The sequence below is a fragment of the Rhineura floridana genome, chromosome 5 (assembly GCF_030035675.1).
Source record: "Rhineura floridana isolate rRhiFlo1 chromosome 5, rRhiFlo1.hap2, whole genome shotgun sequence".
Classification (NCBI taxonomy): Eukaryota; Metazoa; Chordata; class Lepidosauria; order Squamata; family Rhineuridae; genus Rhineura; species Rhineura floridana.
The window spans coordinates 76,281,250-76,304,440 of record NC_084484.1 but is presented as its reverse complement, the minus strand read 5'-3'; the positions used below and the strand labels follow the sequence as shown (position 1 = coordinate 76,304,440).

The following is a 23,191-nucleotide window of genomic DNA, read 5'->3' as shown; positions in this document are numbered from 1 at the left end:
GGATTCCTGTTGTTGTTGTCAATGACAATAACAATAATAATATTTTATTAATGGATGAGGAGGCACAGAGCATGCTTATCAAATTTGCAGATGATACAAAATTGGGGGGCACAACTAATACTGTGGAAGACAGAAACAAAATTCAAAGGGACCTTGATAGGCTAGAGCATCGGGCTGAAAACAACAGAATGAAATTTAACAGGGATAAATGCAAAGTTCTACACTTAGGAAAAAGAAATCAAATGCAGTTATAAGATGGGGGATACTTGGCTCATCAATATGACATGCGAGAAGGATCTTGGAATTGTCGTTGATCACAAGCTGAATATGAGCCAACAGTGCGATGTGGCTGCAAAAAAGGCAAATGCTATTTTAGGCTGCATTAACAGAAGTATAATTTCCAAATCACGTGAAGTATTAGTTCCCCTCTATTCAGCACTGGTCAGAGGCCTCATCTTGAATACTGCGTCCAGTTCTGGTCTCCGCACTTCGAGAAGGATGCAGACAAACTGGAACAGGTTCAGAGGAGGGCAACAAGGATGATCAGGGGACTGGAAACAAATCCCTATGAGGAAAGACTGAAAGAACTGGGCATGTTTAGCCTGATGATAGCACTCTTCAAGTACATGAAAGGTTGCCACACAGAGGAGGGCTGGGATCTCTTCTTGATTGTCCCAGAGTGCAGGACATGGAATAATGGGCTCAAGTTGTAGGAAGCCAGATTTCAACTGGACATCAGGAAAAACTTCCTGTTAGAGCCATACGACAATGGAACCAATTACCTAGAGAGGTAGTCGGCTCTCCGACACTGGAGCCGTTCAAGAGGCAGCTGGACAGCCATCTGTCAGGAATGCTTTGATTTGGATTCCTGCACTGAGCAGGGGGTTGGACTTGATGGCCTTATAGGTCCCTTCCAATTCTACTATTCTATGATTCTAGATTTATTAGTCGCTTGATACCCGAAAATACAAATAAAACACATTATAAAAACATAACAAAAAATAGCAATAGCACCCCCATGCAGCCACAGACAGGTTTAGCAGCATATTAAAACAAAACATCTCAATCTATCAAACGCTTAGAAGAAAAGGTACATGTTTACCTGGTGCTGAAAGATGACAATGATAGTGCCAGTTGGACCTCATTGGAAGCATATTCAATTGTAGTACGTCAATCAAATTATTAACTTGACCATTCCAAGTGGCTTGACTGCTTTAAGGACCCAAACAGAAAACTCATTCAGAAGCTCTTGTGGATCGCTTCTTTTCAGCTCACTAACCCTGCTTCAGCTACAGCCTGAAATCTTGCCTAAAATAAACTTTGAAAATAATAAAGTTTATCATCACCTTCTTGTATGCAAAACAACTTGAGGGGCAAGTAAACAGAAACTGGTGGGCTGTACTGCCTATAAACACTAGCCTAGGATATTCCTTTTTTCTGTTTAGCCACTTTAGTGAGAAGAAAATTCCTAGAGTCCTATCTAGGATCCCTTCTTTACCTCTAGAGTAGGGATGGGATCCATTAGCTGGTGCCACTTTTACAGCATTCCATCAACATAAGAGGCAATTTAAATTTGAGTCCCTTCTTTGTCTGCTATCTGCTGCTTTTACCAGTTCAATTTTTCCCTCTCCAAAAATATTGATATTGATATTTTCTTTCAAAACAATGATATTTTGAAAGGAAATATCAATAAATGGGGGGGGAATCAAAGGAAAGGAAAACAGTTTTGTCTCTGCTGCAAGTGACTGAGGCTGGTCAGTTTTCAAACAACTGTTTAGCAAGCAGAGACCAGCTGCCTTTTGGAAAGAAAAAGAGGAAAGCAGCTTTCAGCATCTCTCCCCAACTCCTCCTCAGCAAGCCTAGAGTGGGTGAGACTTGGCTTGCTTCCTCTCGCGCGAGTTTGGACGGAGTGGTGGTGGGTGGTGGCACACAGAGAGGGGGGTTTGTATAGTGCTGTGCAGTATATAAAATCAACAAAAGAACGATATATTCGAGAGGAAAAAACAGTGTTGGGAAAAGCCACTGAAGTTCGGAGCAAAACAGGATCACTCCACAAAGATGGAGAATATGAGAACCATTGAAAACTCCGGTGCTAAATCCAAATTCAGCTGCATTCTCACCCATCCTTTCTCTAGAGCACTTGGAGGGGGGGGATTTGGACTTGTATGTTTGAACATTCCCTGAGGAAAATGAAGTCTCTACATTGTCATGGCCAGTCCCCCATCTTTGGGGGTAAGGCCACAGTTTCAGAGGAAGAATCACTGTGGGAGAGGGTATTGGCCTCAAAACAGGCCCTAAAATGTAACCACTGCCCCAGAAAATCCAACACAAGAGGAGCATGTTTTGCAGACATCTCTCTTGAGGACTCCAGCTCAGAAGCCTCATCAGTCTTCCCTGTGCTGGAGTTAATAGCCATTGAAATAGGTTACGCCCCCTTTAACTTCAGAGGCTTCCATCACCAGAAGTGTAAATTGCCACCCAGATGGAACTTCAGCTGTGTTTAATGCTTCATCTGGGCTTGTTTGCCACTGAAGCAACATTTGAGTTTGCTCATTTGATACTTCACCCTGAGCTCTATTCAAAGCTATCAAGGGTACTACTACTTTTGCTTGACATGTCTTGCCAGAACTCTGCTGTGCTTGACATTGCCTTACCAGGACCTGAACTTGCTTAACTTTGCCTTGCTTTCCTTGGTGGCATATAAAAGCTACCCATCTATCCCCTGGGCTAGAACCCCATCCAGCTGAGACCACTACCTAAAACTGAATACACACAGGGTTCCCAAACTGTGGGCTATGAATCACTGGTGGTCCGTGAGCTTCATTCAGGTGTGTCTGTAGTAATACAATTAAAATCATACAGCACCTAGCACAGTGCATTACAACTGCTACAACAAGCAGAAAAACCATGAAGTGGTCTGCCAAGATCATCAGTAATTTTCAAATGGTCTGTGGGGGGAAAAGTTTGGGAACCACTGTGCTAGAAGATTATAGACTCATCTACTTTTTTTGATGTTTAGTTTCGTAACATGAAGGGATTTTTTCCCTTGTTTTATAACATAAACAGCGTATGTTTGTTTCTTATATATATATATCCCACCCTTCCTCCCAGCAGGAACCCATGGCAGCAAACAAAAGCCTAAAAAGACTTTTAAAACATTATAAAAACAGACTTTAAAATACATTAAAACAAAACATCTTTAAAAACTTTAAAAAGCTTTCCAAACATCTTTTTTTAAAAAAAGGTTAAAAACATATTTTTTCCAAAAAAGAGAGAAGATTTATTTGTTTATTTATTTATTATTTGATTCATATCCCGCCCTTCCTCCCAGCAGGAGCCCAGGGTGGCAAACAAAAGCACTAAACACTTTAAAACATAATAAAAACAAAATTTGAAACACATTAAAAAAACATTTTAAAAAGAAGGTTTAAGAACATAATTAAAAAGCAATTCCAACACAGACACAGACTGGGATAGGTCTCAACTTAAAAGGCTTGTTGAAAGAGGAAGGTTTTCAGTAGGTGCCAAAAAGATAAAAGAGATGGTGCCTGCCTAATATTTAAGGGGAGGGAATTCCACAGGGTAGGTGCTGTCCCACTAAAGGTCAATTTCCTATGTTGTGCAGAACGGACCTCCTGATAAGATGGTATCTGCAGGAGGACATCGCCTGCAGAGCACAGTGATCAACTGGGTATATAAGGGATAAGATGGTCTTTCAGGTATCCTGGTCCCAAGCTGTATAGAACTTTGTATACCAAAACTAGAACCTTGAACTTGGTCCCGGTAGCAAATGGACAGCCAGTGCAATTCTTTCAGCAGCGGAACGACATATTGATGATACCCTGCCCCAGTGAGCAGTCTCACCGTCGCATTTTGCACCAGCTGCAGCTTCCGGACCAACCTCAAGGGCAGCCCCACATAGAGTGCATTAGAGTAATCCAGCCTGGAGGTTACCAGTGCATGGACAACTGCGGTCAGGCTATCCCGGTCCAGAAATGACCACAGCGATTTCACTAGCCAAAGCTGGTAAAAGGCACTCCTGGCCACACTGGGCCTCTAGCAACAAAGATGGATCTAGGAGCACCCCCAGACTACGGACCTGCTCTTTCAGAAGGAGTACAACCCCATCCAAAGTAGGCAGTTATCTGAACTTGGGAACCACCAACCCACAGCGTCTCCATCTTGCTAGGATTCAGACTCAGTTTATTGGCCCTCATCCAGCCCATCACCGAATCCAGGCAGCAGTCCAGGGCTTGCACGGCCTCTCCTGATTCAGATGTTACAGAGAAATAGAGCTGGGTATCATCACCTCACCCCACATCTCCTGATGACCGCTCTCAAGGGCTTCATATAGTTGTTAAACAGCATGGGGGACAAGATAGTACCCTGCAGCACCCCACAGCACAACTGCGAGGGAGCCAAAAGACAATCACCCAATGCTATTCTCTGAAACCAACCTTAGAGATAGGATTGGAACCACTGTAAAACAGTGCCTCCAATATCCATCTCACCCAGTTGGCCCAGAAGGATACTATAATCAATGGTATCAAAAACCACTGAGAGATCAAGTAAGAGTAACAGGGTCACACTCCCCCTGCCCTTCTCCCAATAAAGGTCATCCATCAAGGTGACCAAGGCTGATTCAGTCCCACAACTAGGCCTGAACCCAGACTGGAATGGGTCAAGACAGTCTGTTACATCCAAGAGTCCTTGCCGTTACTGTGCCACAACCCTCTCAATCACCTCCCCTAAGAAAGGGTTACTTGCGACCAGTTGGTAATTGTCACAAACCAAAGGGTCCAGGGTGGGCTTTTTCAGGAGTGGTCAGACCACCACCTCTTTCAGGGCAGCTGTAACCACTCCCTCCCGCAATGATGTGTTGACCATACTCTGGATCCACTCAGTTAAACCTTCTTGGCAAGCTTTAATAAGCCAAGAAGGGCAAGGGTCAAGAGGACATGTTGCTGGCCGCATTGTCGCAAGCACCTTGTCCACATCATCAAGCCGCATCAACTGAAACCAGTTCCAAGAAGGTGCAGCAGACGTTGCACTGGACACCTCACTGGGGGCTACAGTAGATGTGGATGGAGCATCAAGACAGCTATGGAGGTGAACAACTTTACCCTCAAAGTGCCTTGCAAACAATTCACAGTGGGCCTCCGAATGGTCTAAAACTCAATTTCCTGGAGTTGATGTCAACAGACCCCTGACAATACAAAAAAGCTCCACTGGACGGCTACTTGAGGATGCGATGCAAGCAGAGAAGTGGGCCTTCTTCACCGCTCCCACCATGTCTTATGTCATCATTTAGATTTAGTAAAGGCAGTTTTATATTTCTCTCCCCAGTCCATCCCTTATCAACATTTCTACAAATAGAAGCACTAATTTCATTTCAGAACTTTTTAGAATATGTCTTCCCTGTTGCTAGTGTGTTCTATATGACTGTATTGGGTTTGTAAATATGAAACTTTATAATAGGAATCACCCTAAAATGTGTGGCAGTGTTCCAGTTGCAAAATATAATAATTCCACTAAGGCAAGAATTGAGCATAGAAATGACTAAGGCTGCAACCCCATACACACTTACCTGGGAATAAGTCCCATTGAGCCCAATGGAGCTGAGTAGACATGTATTGGATTGCAGCCTAAATCAGTACATACTAGCGACCTCCACAAATCACAGATATGTTCTGAAAAACTTTCTATCACCTTACAGGGGCCTTCTACATTTAATATAAGAACATTAGTCCAATCCACTGCTGACAACATTATATATTCCAGATTGTTGCTGGAGATTAATTTGGTGTGACAATACCCATATTAAGCATCACATAGCATTTTCTATTAGGAGATATTTTAAAGGGAATACATTTTTTCAAATTGTAAAATATCTCTACTCTGATAGCATTTGATCATTTTATTTAGACTCCTAACGGATTATTGTAGCCTGTTTTGTGAATTAATATTTTGTGCTGGTTAATTTATCTGATTTGATATTGTACTGCATTGTTTCATTTGTGTTGTTGTACACCACCTAGAGGGCTAGATTAATATGCAATTAATAAATGTAAACAAAATAAAATAGAAGTGATAAGAAAAAAGGTGAAAGCTGGGTTTTTTTTTTAAAACAACCTATGCCTTGAAAGCTGCTCCCCACTATGAAACTTTCATCACCACAACTTGAAATTGTTCCATATTTACAGCAGGGATCGATGTCCTGTGGCCCTCCAGAGGTTGTTGGACTCCAGCTCCCACTATCCCTGATCTTGCCCATGCTGGCTGGGGCTGATGGGAGTGGAAGTCCAATAACCTCTGGAGGGCTACAGGTTCTTCACCCCTTTTCTACAGTCTCCCAATCCCCAATAAATGTTCATACATCTCTCTGAATACACTGAACTCTTACAACACCCTGAGATTGCACACTGTAAGTATCTAGAATTTAACATGATCTTCAATTGCAGGCTTGTTTTATCTTCCTGAGACAAAGAAAAGGCTAACGTACAAGGTACAACAAGAAAGTGCAATTAGGAAAGATTCAACTGGGCTAGTCTATGTGAGACAGCTGAGTAGAGGATGGCTGAGATAATTACCAAGGGAGAGAAAGCAAGAGAAAGAAACTCTTGTTTTGGGATAAATATTTTTAAGGTATCCTCCTCAATGTTCAGTTTCATTTTTCTATTTGACCAACTAGCTGCTTTCTGCCTAACTTCTAAGAACACAGCAAATATAAAGTGGATGTGACATTTGCATTCTTCATACTTCTGGAAGCAGTGACGGTAGAAATGGAAACAAACACACACTAGATCTAGAAGCACATTTTGAAGAAGAAAAGCTATCGCTTATCTGTTTCAAAGATTGGTTTTTTATTGCTAACTGGTAATTTGAATAGGTTTTTTAAAAAATAAAATAAAAACCAAAGCCTCAACCTCAAGCAAATGGCATATTTATAAACTCATACATTTAATAATTAATCCTACACATATCTACTCAGACACTTCCAGATAAGTGGGTACAGGATTGTAGCCTAAGTGCTGACTGACTGAGCAGGTCTGATCCTTGAGCCAAAGAACCCATATGGTCAGATGTCTTCGTGGAACATACATCCTTTTCCCTATGAGTCCGGCCATTACAGCGGGTATTAGCTCCACCTATCGTGCGAAGGCAAGAATGTCTTTGAAGTCAAGACTAGGGGCGTCAGGCCCCTCCCACTCTCCAGTTCATTCTTGCCTTCCTGCGAACAAGATTGAAATCCTATCATTGAGATCCTATAGCGTAGAATTTAGCTAAGTTGTTTTCATATTTGTTTACCTTGTGTTTAAATGTCATTTATCTCTGTTGCTTGTTTGAGGTTCTTTCCTCAGAGACCGTGGCTGAGGTTCTCCCTGATTGGTCTTTAACCTTTTATTTTTCGTTTATTCTCCTGCTTGTTTGAGGACCCCCACAGAGACCGCGGCTGCGGTGTTCTGTGGTTTCTGGCCGTTTTGAGCTTCGGGAGATCGCAGCTCTTTCTCTCCCATAGTGGTTTTTCCCTGTCTCAAGCCGCACTCTGTGGAGCCCTTGGAGAGACTGCGGCTGCGGTTCTCTCCCAGGCGGGAGCCTGCAGCTGCGGCTCCCTGCCTTTTTTCCAACCTATTTTTACCTGCCAGGGTTCTGCCTCCCTAGAGCCTGGTGATCCGGCTCTCTCTCCGCAACTTTAATTTCGCCGCGGAGAGCCCTGCTCCCGGCGGCGGCAGCGGCTTGCCTCCTGCTGCCTCATCCCTCACAGGCTTCTCTCGGCACTTTGATTTCGCCGCGGAGAGTCCTGCTCCCGGCGGCGGCAGCGGCTTGCCTACTGCTGCCTTATCCCGCACAGGCTTCTATCTGCTCTTTCTTCTTGGGGGTTTCTTGGAGCCGCTAGTGCGGCTATCGGCCCTGCGGCTCCCCCTGCGAGGCTGTGCTGAGCTACCCTTCCCCCAGTTTGTTACCAGACGGCTGCCATTGCTCTGTCTTTCTCCGCCATTTTTGGATCATTTTTTCCCGCCATTTTTGTTGAATTCAAATTTCCCGCCTTTTTTGTTACCCCTTTATTAACCATCGGATACCTTCCCTGCAAGCTATCTGTATGTGTGTTGTCTGTGTGTTGTAGACAGAGTTACACAGGGCTTCCTCACACACAAAATTACTGTGACTGTATCATCAAGGCTGGAGTTTTAATATCAGTGGCTGACTTGTACTAAATTTGAATTATATTCAGTACCATCAAGGCTGGAGCTTTAAATCAGTGGCTGACCTGTACTAAATTTGAATTATATTCAATATCATCAAGGCTGGAGCTTTAATATCAGTGGCTGACTTCTACTAACTGAATTATATTCAGTATTATCAAGGCTAGAGCTTTAATATCAGTGGCTGACCTGTACTAAATCTGAATTATATTCAGTGTTATCAAGGCTGGAGCTTTAATATCAGTGGCTGACTTGCACTAAATCTGAATTATATTCAGTATTATCACGGCTGGAGCTTTAATATCAGTGACTGACTTGTACTAAATCTGAATTATATTCAGTATTATCAAGGCTGACGCTTTAATATCAGTGGCTGACTTGTACTAAATCTGAATTATATTCAGTATTATCAAGGCTGGAGCTTTAATATCAGTGACTGACTTGTACTAAATCTGAATTATATTCAGTATTATCAAGGCTGGAGCTTTAATTTCAGTGGCTGACTTGTACTGAATCTGAATTATATTCAGTATTATCAAGGCTGGAGCTTTAATATCAGTGGCTGACTTGTACAAAATCTGAATTATATTCAGTATTATCAAGGCTGGAACTTTAATATCAGTGGCTGACTGGTAATAAATTTGAATTATATTCAGTATCATCAAGGCTGGAGCCTTAATATCAGTGCTGACTTGTACTAAATCCGAATTATATTCAGTACATCCTGCTCCTTCTGTGGCCGTGTACCACGCCTGAAATCCAGCCTACAGCACTAATCTGAACTATATTTTATACATCCTGCCCCCTCTGTGGCCGTGTACCAAACCTAAAATACAGCCTATATTATACTAACGCTGATACCACAGTGCATTCTGCCCCCTCTGTGGCAGTGCACTTAGTCATCTGCCAGTGTATTCTACCCCCTCCGTGGTCGTACACTGTGCCAGTTCGGGTCTTTACATCCTGCACCCTCCGTGGCAGTGTACTGCACCCAAGTTAATATAAGATGGCAGAACAGCCAGGCATGTCGCAATCAGCCAATATGATGCCAGATCAGCCAGGCATGTCACAAACAGCCCAGCCACAACACTCCAAGGTGACTAAGTCTAAGCATGTTAAAGTAATGGCTAAGACAAAACATATTTCCAGCCATAACAAACCAAAGCGGCCACGCTATGCCTCTGTGCCAACCACCACCACTACCACAGCAACTCAGGCACACATAAACGATATACTTCATTCCCCTGCTGCTTCCTCTGACGAGGAGGTTTTTGCTGGCTTTTCCACTCAGCTTTCACCTAACCAGCCTCCCTCCGTTTTACCGCCCCAAACATCTGCTCCAATACCAGCTCAGGCACAAACATCTGCCACAACCGGGCTGCAACTTCAAGCCATGCTGGCATTTATCACCCAAATGCAGTCACTACCACAAGTTCCGGCCATACCTCAACTCAACATGGACCAACGTGCGTGTCATGAAGCTCATCCTTCCTGCTCACCAAATCCCTTCGATATAGCCAGAGGCAGATGTATTGACGAAGCCTCGTATGCGGAGGAGTCAACCTTCACTGACCACGTTGAAGGAGATGACTGGAGCGACGATTCAGATCATGAGGAGGATACATCGTATCGCTTGTTTAATGCCTCAGACTATCAGCCCCTGGCACGCAGGGTAGTTAATACCCTTGGTCTACAGACTGCGCCTTCAACTTCTTCCGCACCAGCCATCAAAGGGGCCAAGGTTCTCAAATCTCCACTTATTGAACACTACATCCCGGTGCCGGACCCAATTGCCAAATTGGTATCTGAAGAATGGGCTCAACCATTTCAATCTCGCCACTTCAATAACCTGGCTGACAGGCTTTACGCCCTAGCTCCGGACTTTGCCACCAAGTTACACGTCCCTGGCATAGACGAACCAATCGCTCGCCTCGTTTCACGATCCCTTTTGCCCAGGGAAGGGGAATCCCAACTAAAGGACACTACTGAGCGTCGAATAGACTTCACCCTCCGCAAAAACCACGAGGCCACTGCCCTATCCACGCGTGCCTCCGCTTCAGCCTCCATTTTCTACAGAGCAGCTATGATGTGGCTGGATGGTCTTCTAGAGGACACTAACCCTGATCCTGTCGCCCTCAGAAGGTCACTGGTAAAGTTGCGTAAGACAGCAGCTTTTGTGCCCGATGCCACCTTGGATGCCACTCATTTGGGGGCACGAGCCATGACGGCTCAGATAGTCGCTCGACAGACCCTCTGGCTTCGCCACTGGCAGGCTGATTCAGCGGCCAGAATGAATCTGGCCAGGTCTCCTTACTCTGGATCGTTACTCTTCGGCGAGGAAGCTCTAAAGGCAGTGCTGGTTGATCCCAAAGACGCCCACAAACCGGTTCTGGCCATTGTCCAGAACATCGACCATAGGCCTTCCAGGCGCTTTCCTTCCTTCCGAACTAACCAGCCCTTTCGAGGAACGCGGCCAGGAGGACGAGGCCACAATGTCAGATTCTATGACCCCAATTCATCCAGGGGCTCCTGGAACCGACGCTTCCAGGGCAGAGACCTACGGCTGGCTTGTCAACGTCGACAAAAGCCATCTCTAACCAACCCAACGCCTACTACATCTAGGGGCAATGTTGGATACCCTGCAGGCAATGGTATTCCTGGCTCCAGATCGCATCACTGCCATCATCACAAGCATCGCAAGGTCCCTGATGTAACAAACATCCGCAGACGTCATGCTTCTAGCCAGGGCGCTCGGAATGTTCATTTCTACAATCCATATTGTGCCATGGGCTCGAGCCCACACTCGGCATCTGCAATGGAACTGCCCTTTCAACAGGACATTGCCAGCTCCAACCATTGCAAAGTTCGCTTGATCCCCGCACTGCGCCTATCATTCCGCTGGTGGACGAGGTCCCAACACCTCTCCAAGGGCACGCCGTTCAGAGAACCACACAGATCTGTTGTAACCACAGATGCCAGCCTCATAGACTGGGGAGCCCACTGCAACTCCCAGTACGTTCAGGGGGTTTGGTCCACCACGGAGCAGACTCAAAGCATCAACTGGCTGGAGCTAAAAGCTGTACATTTAGCTCTAATTCATTTTCAGTCTCTGTTCCCTTTGGACCATGTCCTCATTCGAACGGACAACACGCGTGTAAAATCACATTTGAACAGACAGGGGGGCACCAGGTCTCGTCCTCTGCAGGACTTACCCTCCCTCACCTTCGTCTGTGCAGAACAACATCTACAATCCCTGAAAGCAGAACATCTCAGACGGATTTGGAATGTGACAGCAGACTGGCTCAGCAGACAACAGGTGTTTCCGGGGGAATGGAAACTTCACTCAGCCATTTTCCATCGTCTTCAGAGTCAGTTCGGCGAATGCTCAATCGACCTGTTTGCCTCCAGTCGCAATTGCCAGCTTCCCAGGTACCTTGCCCGATACCTGGATTCAACAGCGGAAGCAATGGATGCTCTGACAATACCGTAGCCAGACGGTCTCTTGTACGCCTTTCCTCCCATACCATTGTTAGCCAAAACCTTGAGGAAGGCGTGAGCCGAAAGGGCACAGCTGGTTCTGATAGCACCATTTTGGCCACGCCGACCGTGGTTCTCAGATCTTCTGGCAATGTCGATGATGGATCCTTGGACACTTCCAATCAGGCCAGACCTCCTATCCCAGGGTCCAGTACTGCACCAGGACCCTACTTGGCTCAATGTAACAGCGTGGCGTTTGAACGGGGACATTTGAGGTCAGCTGGACTGTCTGACGCTGTGATTGATATTATTTTGGCCTCGAGAAGACCATCTACCACTCGTATTTATCAACATACCTGGGTGGCTTTCTCCAAGTGGTGTCAGTCCCACCACCATGATCCATCCCAGGCCACTGTGCATCAGGTGCTGCAATTTCTCCATAGCGGCTTTATGATGGGACTTCGACCCAACACTCTACGTCGACATGCGTCCACTCTGTCGTCCATTCTCTCAGTGTCCTCTCCTGGAGCTCCTATTTCCTCACATCCATTCATCAAACGTTTTTTGAGGGGAGTCGCCCTTCGCTCTCCGGCTGTTGTCCATCGGTTTCCCTCATGGAGTTTGCCGAAAGTTCTGCAGGCTTTGCAACGCCCTCCTTTTGAACCCATCAGGACTGTGCCCCTACGTATGCTGTCCTTCAAGGTCTTGTTTCTGATCGCAATCACATCTGCCAGACGCGTCTCGGAGTTGGGCGCATTGTCTTCTGCTCGACACCTCTGCGTCTTCCATAAGTACTCTGTTGTGCTGAAGACTGATCCTTCCTTTCGTCCCAAGGTCGATTCAGTTTTTCATTGCAACCAGGACATTGTTTTGCCTTCCTTTTGCCCGAATCCTACCCATCCTCTCGAGAAGTCTTGGCATTCGTTAGATGTCTGGAGGGCTCTCAAGACCTACCTGTCTAGGACCCAAGAGATTCGACGAACGGAGTCTCTGTTTGTATCCTTTCATCCAAGGTTTATGGGGCATAAAGTATCCAATCCTACCTTATCCCGTTGGTTGAGGGCATGTATTACTTTAGCATATGAGTCTCTGAAGCTGTTAGTTCCAGCTAGTATAACGGCTCATTCTACCAGGTCAGCTGCCACTTCGGCTGCTTTTGCCACTAATGCTCCTGTTGCCGATATTTGTAGGGCTGCAGTCTGGTCTACCCCACACTCGTTTATAAGGCATTATAAAATTGATCGCTATGCCTCTGCTGACGCATCTTTTGTCAGATGAGTGTTGCAACAGGTTCTTAATGAGGATTAGCATCCGGTCCCACCCTGTATGGGCTGCTTTGGTACATCCCGCTGTGATGGCCGGACTCATAGGGAAAATGGACCATTGGTCTCACCTGAAGGGTGATTTTCCTATGAGTCCGGACATCACGACCCTCCCAGTTGGAGGATGACTATATATTTTCTAATGTGTTATATATTACTGTTACGCTATTATATTTAAATTTAAAAGTGAAGTCAAGACTTCTAGTTCTGTTATACCGCTATGTTGGAGTCATGTTACTATGCATGGTACTATTGTGTTATTTTCCTGCTGCCAGGCCTGTTGGCCTTGTTCTTGTATTTTTAGATATCTCTCCTTAGACTCGCTGCGAATGAACTGGAGAGTGGGAGGGGCCTGACGCCCCTAGTCTTGACTTCAAAGACATTCTTGCCTTCGCACGATAGGTGGAGCTAATACCCGCTGTGATGTCCGGACTCATAGGAAAATCACCCTTCAGGTGAGACCAATGGTCCATTTCCTCACATAGCATGGCAGAGCATCCAAGTAAATCCTCCCCCCTCCCCGAGCTGCATGAACTTGCTGTTTAAAAAGTTTGTGTGGAAGAAAGACAATTGCATTTCCTATTATTCAGTACTTTCAAGACATCCACTCTGGAAAATACCCTACTATCTATCAAGTAGAGAAAATTATTGATACTTTTTATGACTTTAAGGGCCCAATTCTATGGTATTGCTCCTGACAAATTTATGTATTTTAATCTGTGCCCAATGCAGATTTATGTATTTTAACCTGTATCCAATGCAGTCTCCCTGCCCCCCACCCCAAACTAATGCCCCCCGATTCCACAGGATCTTACTCAGGTAGTCTGAAGACTAAGTTTTCTTTAAAATGGAGGATCTAGAAATACAACAGGAATGAGACATAGGTTTTCAGAGAACATTTAAGGTATGGCTGAAATAGGGCACACCACATTTTAAGGTGAAGATGAAAAAGTGTGTCATTGACACACACTGATTTCATTAAAATCCCTGTATCAACAGAAGCGTAGGCACCCCAAAGGCCAAAAGCTCCACCCACAAGTACCTTTAAGAGAGAACAACCTGACAAAACAGGTCTGGACACGATAATGAGAAATATTTCAACTATGAGACCTGTTCTACCCATTACTCCACGGTTATGAGTCTGCAAGAAAAAACTTGAATATATTTTTAAAGCTCAATATTCATGTACACACAAAGTCAATTCTCAGAACAGAAAGAGTTTTTAAAAATGCCTTTGCTTCATTAGGAACTTGGTCATATGCACTATGTTTTTAAGTCAACAACACCACAAATATCTGAATGGTCAAAGTTACTAATTTAGCTGTTGTGTTACCATGGCTGTTGCAAGACCACAAATGGTTCTAGAGAACAGGATAATTATTTCCATTCTCCTGTGCAGAAATACTTTGGCAGAATGCCCTTTCCAAAAGTATCCCATGCTCCTCACTCAAAAACAAAAAAGTAATATAATGGAATAAACTTTCCACCCCCACCCTGAGGCACACATAGCCTAAGTAAAGCAGGGGTGGGGAACCTCTGACCCATGGGCCAAATTTGAATAAAGCAGTAGTTTAGTCTCCCTGCAGTGACCGTGCAAATTATGAAAGCAAATAATTGATGGCAAATACAGGCTCAACAATACATGTGTATATTTCTAATATAAGCCCCTTGTGCCTCAGTTACTTCACTGTCATCCATACAACATTCTCATTTAATCACTGCCTCCCCACACTTTCATCTTCCTTTATCCAGAGTTTCCAATACCAACTATCCACTGAAAACAGGAGAAATACAGTAATTACAAGGAGTTGCTGAGGAGGAATGCTGGTTGCTTTGACTTGCAATTAAACCTTCTTCCATGCCTCCTGCTTCTGTTGGGTTCCCACTGGCTCCCTCACCCCTCTCCATTCTGATCTGAGCCAATCAGCAACACAACATGCCTCCTACTTCTGTTGGATTCCCATTGGCTCCCCAAGATGAGAAAAAGGGAGGGAGAGTTTGTAAACAAAAGAGGGCACACCTACAAGAATGTATAAAGAAAAAGTTCGAGTACAAAGAAAGTGAAAAGCAATCAGGTTCAGACTGCCATCAGGCAATTCCAGTAAGGAAAACAAGAATATTTCATATAGTCTGAATGAGCCCTTTATTGCTGCACTTTGAAAATATATGTGTAAGACTAGTGCCCCCCTGAAAGCTACTTCCCATCTTTAGCTTTAAGATCTGTGAATTTCTGGTGCTATGGTGAGTCATGCTGCATTCATTTTATCTTCTGCTGTTGGTTTTATGCTGTATTTGTTTTTATGGTCTTATTTTTGTACATAATTATATGTACATAATTTGTACCTCTGTTGTAAGTATGCAGAGACTTGTGTTCATGTGCAGCATATAAAGGAAATTAAATAATCATTTATTTATTTATTTAGGCCAAACTACATAAGCTTGGTAACTCAAATCCAGCTCAGTAAACAGAGTCTAAGGACACAATACAGGTTCTGTACCACTGCTGAAAAGACTTCAAGTTCAAAAACACATTGCATGATGTCAAGATCAAAGATAGCAGATTTCAACCTTTTTCACATTCTTTATACTTTAATAATGAGAAGTGATGTAGCAAAAGCAATTAGGAGCTATAACGCAAGGTCTGAGTGAGTTATATCAATAAGATTAAATGGGAAACCTATTAACATAACCATCATCCAAGTCTATGCTCCAAGGGCAAACGCAGAAGAAGAGGAATTGGGGAGATTTTATGCAGAAGGACAGGAAGAAATTGATCACACACCAAAACATAACGTTCTGATAATCATGGGGGACTGGAATGCAAAAGTAGGGAACAGAGAAGAACTAGGAATTGTGGGGAAATGGGGATTAGGAGATAGAAATGAAGCAGGAGAAAGACTTATTGAATTCTGTGAAGCCAATAATTTGTTTCTTGCAAACACATTTTTTGAGCAACCAAAAAGACAACTGTACACGTGGACATCACCAAATGGTCAATACAGGAATCAAATCAATTATATAATTGGTAGCAGAAGATGGAGAAGTTCCATACTTTCTGCGAAAACAAGACCAGGAGCAGACTGTGGTACAGATCATGAACAGGTCATATCAAAATTCAGAGTACAGCTAAAGAAGAACAAAACAATCATAATGCCAAAATACAATTTAAATAACATTCCAGAAGAATATAAAGATCAGATAAGGAACAGATTTGAGGTTTTAAACTTAGTTGACAGAGAACCAGAAGAACTATGAAGTCAGAGACATTATCAGGGAAGAACGCAAAAAGACAATACCTGTAGTGAAAAAGAGAGAAAGACCTCAACAGATGACTGAAGAAACTCTTAAAATGGTTAAAGAGAGAAGGAAAGCAAAAGGAGACAAAAACATGGGCAGAACCCTAAATGCAGTAATACAGCGACTACTACGTAGGGACAAAGAGAACTATTACAATAGTTATTGTATAGAAATAGAAGAGGACAATAAAAAAAGGTAGAACAAGAGCCCTATTCCAAAAGCTTAGAGAAATTAAAGGGAAATTTAAACCAAGAGTAGGGATGTTGAATAATCAACAGGGGAACACACTGACTGACAGAGATAAAATAAAAGGAAGATGGAAGCAATATATTGAAGAACTCTATAAAAGATATGCAAGGATGACTGATTTATTCACGGAGGAACCGTATGATGAAGAACCAGAAATTTTAGAATATGAGATGAAAGCAGCTCTTAAAATACTTGGAAGAAACAAATTACCAGGAACAGATGGCATACCAATAGAGTTGCTACAAGTTACTGAGACTGAATCTGTCCAAATTTTGACAAAAATTTGTCAAGGAATATGGAAAACTAAAGAATGGCCCACAGACTGGAAGCATTCAATATATATCCCAATTCCAAAGAAAGGGTATCTCAGGGAATGCAGTAATTATTGAACTACTGCCGTAATATCCCATGCAAGATAAAAGTAATGCTCAAGATTCTATAACAAAGGCTCTTACCATATATGGGGTGAGAAATGCCGGATGTCCAAGATGGATTTAGAAGAGGCAACAGAGATCATATTGCAAACATACATTGGATAATAGAATGGACTAAGGAATTTCAGAAGGAAATCACCCTGTGTTTTATAGATTACAGCAGTCTTTGATTGTGTAGATCACGAAAAACTATGGAATGTTTTAAAAGACATGGAGATGCCACAGCATCTGACTGTCCTGATACCTAGGGCCAGTTCGCATGGCAATTTAATGTGAGATGGATTCTACTTGCATGCCTATTTAATTTGCAGTGATCACATGACGTAGGAGGCACAGGGAAGGCATCCCGCTGCTTTCAGCTTTTAATCTGCAGCAAAAAAATCCAAGTTTAATCTGAAAAGGGAAGGAAAAACAGTCTGTGTTTTGTATCTCTAGGGGCTTGTAGATGCTTAGCTCCGATGCTTTTGTGAGTCCACACCCACTCCCTCCTCCTCCCTTTGTTATGTCATTTCCTGCTGGCTCCCGTTCTGCAAGCCTGCTGCAAATGGTGCTCCTCCCCCCAAAAAAAACTTGTACAAAAAAGCATAACATTGTTCAAACAAATATTTATATTTCTGCTGGATTCTGAAAATAATCAAACTTGAGGATTTTTTCTTTTTTATGAAACTTACTCTGGAACAAACTGAGCATGCTCGGTTGACAAGGTAACCAGAGGAAGTGATAGCTTGACTTTAAGAGAGTGTGGTCATGAGGAATCTGTGTGATTGACTCTTTCCCTTCAGTATGAACGGAAAACAGCGATTGGAAGGTAGGAAGTGTGGTCTTTAAACTCCCATCGAGATGGAAAAAGCTTCATCTTTAAAACGGAGATCAACTCCAGTGAGGATGATCCCCTATACTCTGGACAAGAGGCTACTGTAAAGACAGAATATGGAGAAACTGATTGATTCCCAATCAGAAAGGATGTGAAACAGGGGTGTATTTTATCACCCTATTTGTTTAATCTATACGCAGATCATACAGAAAGTGGAATTGGACCAAGATGAAGGAGGTGTGAAAACTGGAGGGAAAAATTTAAGATGTGCAGATGATACCATACTACTAGCAGAAACCAGTAATGATTTGAAATGAATGCTGATGAAAGTTAAAGAGGAAAGCACAAAAGCAGGACTACAGCTGAACATCAAGAAAACTAAAGTAATGACAACAGAAAATTTATGTAACTTTAAAGTTGACAACGAGGACATTGAACTTGTCAAGGATTATCAGTACCTCGGCACAATCATTAACCAAAATGGAGACAATAGTCAAGAAATTAGAAGAAGGCTAGGACTGGGGAGGGCAGCTATGAGAGAACGAGAAAAGGTCCTCAAATGCAAAGATGTATCACTGAACACTAAAGTCAGGATTATTCAGACCATGGTATTCCAATCTCTATGCATGGATGTGAAAGTTAAACAGTGAAAAAAGCGGGTAAGAAAAAATCAACTCATTTGAAATGTGGTGTTGGAGGAGTGCTTTGCACATACCATGGACTGAGAAAAAGACAAATAATTGGGTGTAAGAACAAATTAAACCAGAATTATCACTAGAAGCTAAAACTGAGGTTATCATACCTTGGACACATCATGAGAAGATATGATTCACTAGAAAAGACAATAATGCTGGGAAATACAGAAGGGAGTAGAAAAAAAGGCCAAACAAGAGATGGATGGATTGATTCCATAAAGCAAGCCACAGACTTGAACTTACAAGATTTGGACAGGGTGGCTCATGACAGATGCTACTGGAGGTCACTGATTCATAGGGTCGCCATAGTCCTAATCAACTTGAAGGCACATAACTACAACAAAACAACAAATAATCTCTATCACAACAATTTATTCAATATTGAAGTGTGCTTTGGCTCTTCATAATTCTAAAATCCTGTAGTATTTGAGGAATACTACATTTCACAGAAATCAAAACTTTTGGTTCCAAAAGTACATTAAAATGCTAGGGAGCAAGGAAGGAGGAAAAAAATCTCTTATCAATATAATATATATCTTCCTCACCTTTTCGGAGAAAAACACACACAATGAACCTGAACTGTCTTCAGTTTGATCAGAAATTGAAACACAAGAAAGAAGTTGCACCCCACAAGACCTTACTAGACTGCAAAAGTGTATTGGGAACATTTCCAAACCAAACTGACCTCAAAAACGTTGACACTATACAGAGGAAATTGATTTTCTACGAAAGCTATGGAAAGGATTAGTCTCAGATTTATAAGAGATTTATAAATATATATATTCCATTTGGGCCCAAATCTATAAGATGATCCACAAATGAGCGCAGTAAGCACGGAGAAATATTTTCAATAGCTTTCAGGGTGTAAGAAATTAAACTCTTGAGAGCAGAGATTTATAAAATAAAATGTGTAATATAGAGCACATCATTATTATTGGGTTTTTTTAATAAATTATTCATTTAAACGAAACAGGCAAAAATAATTTTCACAAAAATTAGTCCAGTCGGTGTGACAGGCACAGAAAGCACCTTCTCCACATATGAGTTATAGCATCTGCTTCATTTTTCAGAGTGGCCAAGAAGCTTCCAATCTCCAAAAATGAAGGAAATGTATTGGTACTCCATTCCATTACAGAAGATTCCATTCCACTGCAATATACTTGCAACATTTTCGGCTACAGTCCTTTCAAAGTTGGCCTGTGATAATAAAATCTGGAGTATTGTTTCTGGATTGCAGCCAAGGTTGGCTTTAGGGGCAAGCAGCATGTGACTACAGGAGAGAAACTGCTGAAAACAGCCATGATCCTTTCCTCAATTGGGAAGAAAAACAAATCTGGAAACACTTTCCAGATGTTCCATTGTTTTGTTCGATTTATGTGACATATTACAAGTTAAAACGTGAATGGGTTAAAGTCAAAAGAGAGCACTCTTTATTTTAAAAATGTGAGGAGTTGTATCAGGACACTGGGGACATATTTCTAAAGTTATACAACATCTCTTATATACTCTAATGGTGAAGACAGACATATTGTAACATTTTAAGTGTGGCAGAGATGTTTGGAATGAATCTTCATCACCCTGAAAACACATTCATTACTCTGTCTTGGAGTGAGCTCTAACGAGAATTGTTTCTGCAAGTTTCCAGAGTGTTGTAGAAAAGCATATTGGCTAGTGTCTGTAACAATAACAGACATTTTCCTGCAGTCCCTGACCAGCTTTGTAATTGGTTTTAAAGTGTTTGAGATTTTAGTTTTGAAATATGAAGGATGCATTTATATGCTGCTTAAAAGGACAGCAGACCACATGAAGCAGTAGACTCTGAGCTAATTCAATTTTAAAACATGTATTGGGCATTTAACTGATCCATTTTTTGTGTCAATAGATGAATCAAAATAATAGGCAATCATTTTTAAAGCATTAATGTTATAAGAACCAAAGTATTATTTAAACAAGTTTCATACTTATGCCAATTACAACAAACAAATCAGCTGTAATTATGTTGGATTTAAATACGGCTTTCCATTGATGGAAGGGGAGCTGATCCAGTGGAGATTCCTGCAAATGCAAATGATTTCTGTCAATTCTCTCTTCCCCTGAAAAATATGTTTGGGGACTAGGGGGCCCTCCAGAACAGCACAGAAGATAGTGCAGGAAAGCTGCAAGCTGAATGAAGAGGAACTGGCAAAAATTGCCTCCCCCATCCCCAGAAGCCTTCACAGGACAAAGGCCCTTGTGTGAATCATGGAAAGACTTCTTCAAAGAGTGGAAGGGCAGCTTTCTTCCAAACCAATGACCTTGCTAAAAACACACACCCTGTAATTAATTATTTTATTATGTTTAATACTGAAACATGGAGCAGAATTCTGGGCCAACAAATGCAGAGATAATTCCATGGCAATCCTTGCACTATTTCTACATAAAAGCTATTACTATACTTCTGATCAAAAAGCAGAGGACAAAAAGGGGAATTGCTAGATGAAATAACTATCATGTTCAGTCTCAGCTACATTTGAAGAGGTTTTGAGAATCATTGCCATAAACAAGTACATTCCCATCTTAGGCTATCATATTACCTCCACAAATGAAAATTATCTGCCTAATTGCACTGTTAACCTCCAGGCTGGATTACTGTAATGTGTTCTATGTGGGGCTGCCCTTGAGGTTGGTCTGGAAGCTGCAGCTGGTGCAAAATGCGGTGGTGCGACTCCTCACTGGGGCAGGGTATCGCCAAAATGTCATCTGACTGCTGAAAGAATTGCACTGGCTGCCTATTAACTACCGGGCCAAGTTCAAGGTTCTGGTTCTGGTGTACAAAGCCTTATACAACTTGGGACCAGGATACCCGAAAGATTACCTCTTATATACCCAGTCAGTCACTACACACTGCAGGTGAAGGCCTCCTGTAGATACCATCTTATCAGGAGATCTGTTCTGCACAGCATAGGACCTTTTAGTGTAGTGGCACCTACTGTTTAGAATTCCCTCCCCTTAAATACTGTATTAGACAGGCACAATCTCCTGTTATCTTTTCAGCACCTAAGGAAGATCTTCCTTGGTCAACAAGACTTTTAAGTAGAGACCTTATCCCTGTCTGCATCTGTGTTGGAATTACTTTTTAAGATGTTTTTAAAGCTTTTAAAAAATATATATTTTTAAAGATGTTTGTTTTAACATGTTTTTAAAGATTTGTTTTAATATATTTTAAAATCTGTTTTTATGATGTTTTAGAGTGTTTTTAGTGTTTTTGTTTCCTGCCCTGGGCTCCTACTGGGAAGAAGGACGGGATATAAATTTAATAAATAAATAAATTTCAGCCTGATAAAATAATGCTGAGAACAGAAATGGAACCTGTTAGTGTGATCCACCAAATCAAGAAAGTACTCAAGAGATCCAGGCCTAATGAGGATCCTGTCTGAAAGTTAGGGAAACATAGTGCAAGATCCTAGGACTGCAGATACAGCCAGGATTCTCTCCTTTATGGAAGGAAGACAGACAGACAGACAGGAAAACCGACATTAGCTACAGGACTTCAACTGTAGGTTGTCACCAGGAAATGACATAAAACACTGCAGCAACACAAGATTTGTACTGTCTAAAGGTACAATCCAACTCATATTTATGCTGGGGTGAGGGGACTTGGATGTGGAGGATTCTTGGCTGAGCCAGCAGGTGATGGGCTCTGCTGGCAGAAGCCCCTTGCTGCGGTGGAGCCAGGACCCTGCCAGCTCATCTGGGGGTCCACCAGGGAAGCCCAGCCTGGTGGAAGGGGTGCCAGCGGAAGGCCTGAAAAAGGGGCATTCCAGGGGCCTGTTGGAGGAGGGGCCTAGGGCAGGACTTCCAACATCCAACTCCCATTCTGAGTGCTCCTGCGGGTCCCAATCCAGGCCAAAGCTACACAGACAAAAAGGTCAGTCTAAGAAAATATTATAATGCAAGTCAATGGGAAGCGCTTACTCACTGGTAAGGGTATTCGTGAGAGCCGGCTTTTTCTTTTTCGTTCTTGTGCACAGCTCCTGGCTGACATCCCGCCAGCCCAGCAGCTCCTGAATGACAAATGGATGCCAAGGAGCTTCCTGCTGGCTCCTCCTCCATCGGCACCCCTTCCACTGGCTTCCCCTGAGTTGGACTGCTCTGCCTACCAGTGTATTGTCTTGTCCTCTGGATGGGTGGGACACACATTTAAAAATAATAAAAATAAATAAGGATTTATATCTTCATAGCACAGAAGGAATCAGTAAAGAGGGGTGGAGTAACAATCCCCCTTGAATAGTACAAAATTAATTACAGATGTCTGAATTGCGGCAATTTAAGAAGCTAAAGAACTTTCCCACTTGTAACCTCTCCACATGTATGTGGGTCTTCTGTATTCACGCCAAAGTTACAGATATAGAACGCTTGCTCCAGCTGGTAAATGTGATGGTATTCCCTTTGTAGGTTATCTGTCCCCCAATGATCCTACAAAATGTTGTATCTCCTATAAGCATACAAAATGCAGAGAAATAAAACTAGAATGGTGATGGTTTTTAAAAAAACACCTCAATAATACTTGCACTACTTCTAACAATTTTAATGCAACATTCTTGTCTACCTTTGGTATAAAATTTTGATCTAGAAAATAAAGATTAAATTGGTAATATAAGACCCTTCAAAATCATTTGCATTCCCCCTCACAGTTTTCTGTAAAAAATCTACAGGCCTA

General features: G+C 42.6%; 1 protein-coding gene across 5 annotated transcripts in view; it reads right to left on the bottom strand.

Moving 5' to 3' along the window:
- Positions 1-23,191, bottom strand: part of REPS2 (RALBP1 associated Eps domain containing 2) — a 162,036-nt gene that overhangs the window by 112,168 nt on the left and 26,677 nt on the right. Inside the window, exon 2 of one of the 5 annotated variants that reach the window (XM_061627196.1) lies at positions 1,103-1,212. The exons of the other annotated variants lie outside the window; for them this stretch is intronic. The gene's annotated coding sequence lies outside the window, so the exon portion shown is untranslated. The remainder of the gene's footprint in view (positions 1-1,102; positions 1,213-23,191) is intronic. 5 annotated transcript variants of the gene reach the window in all.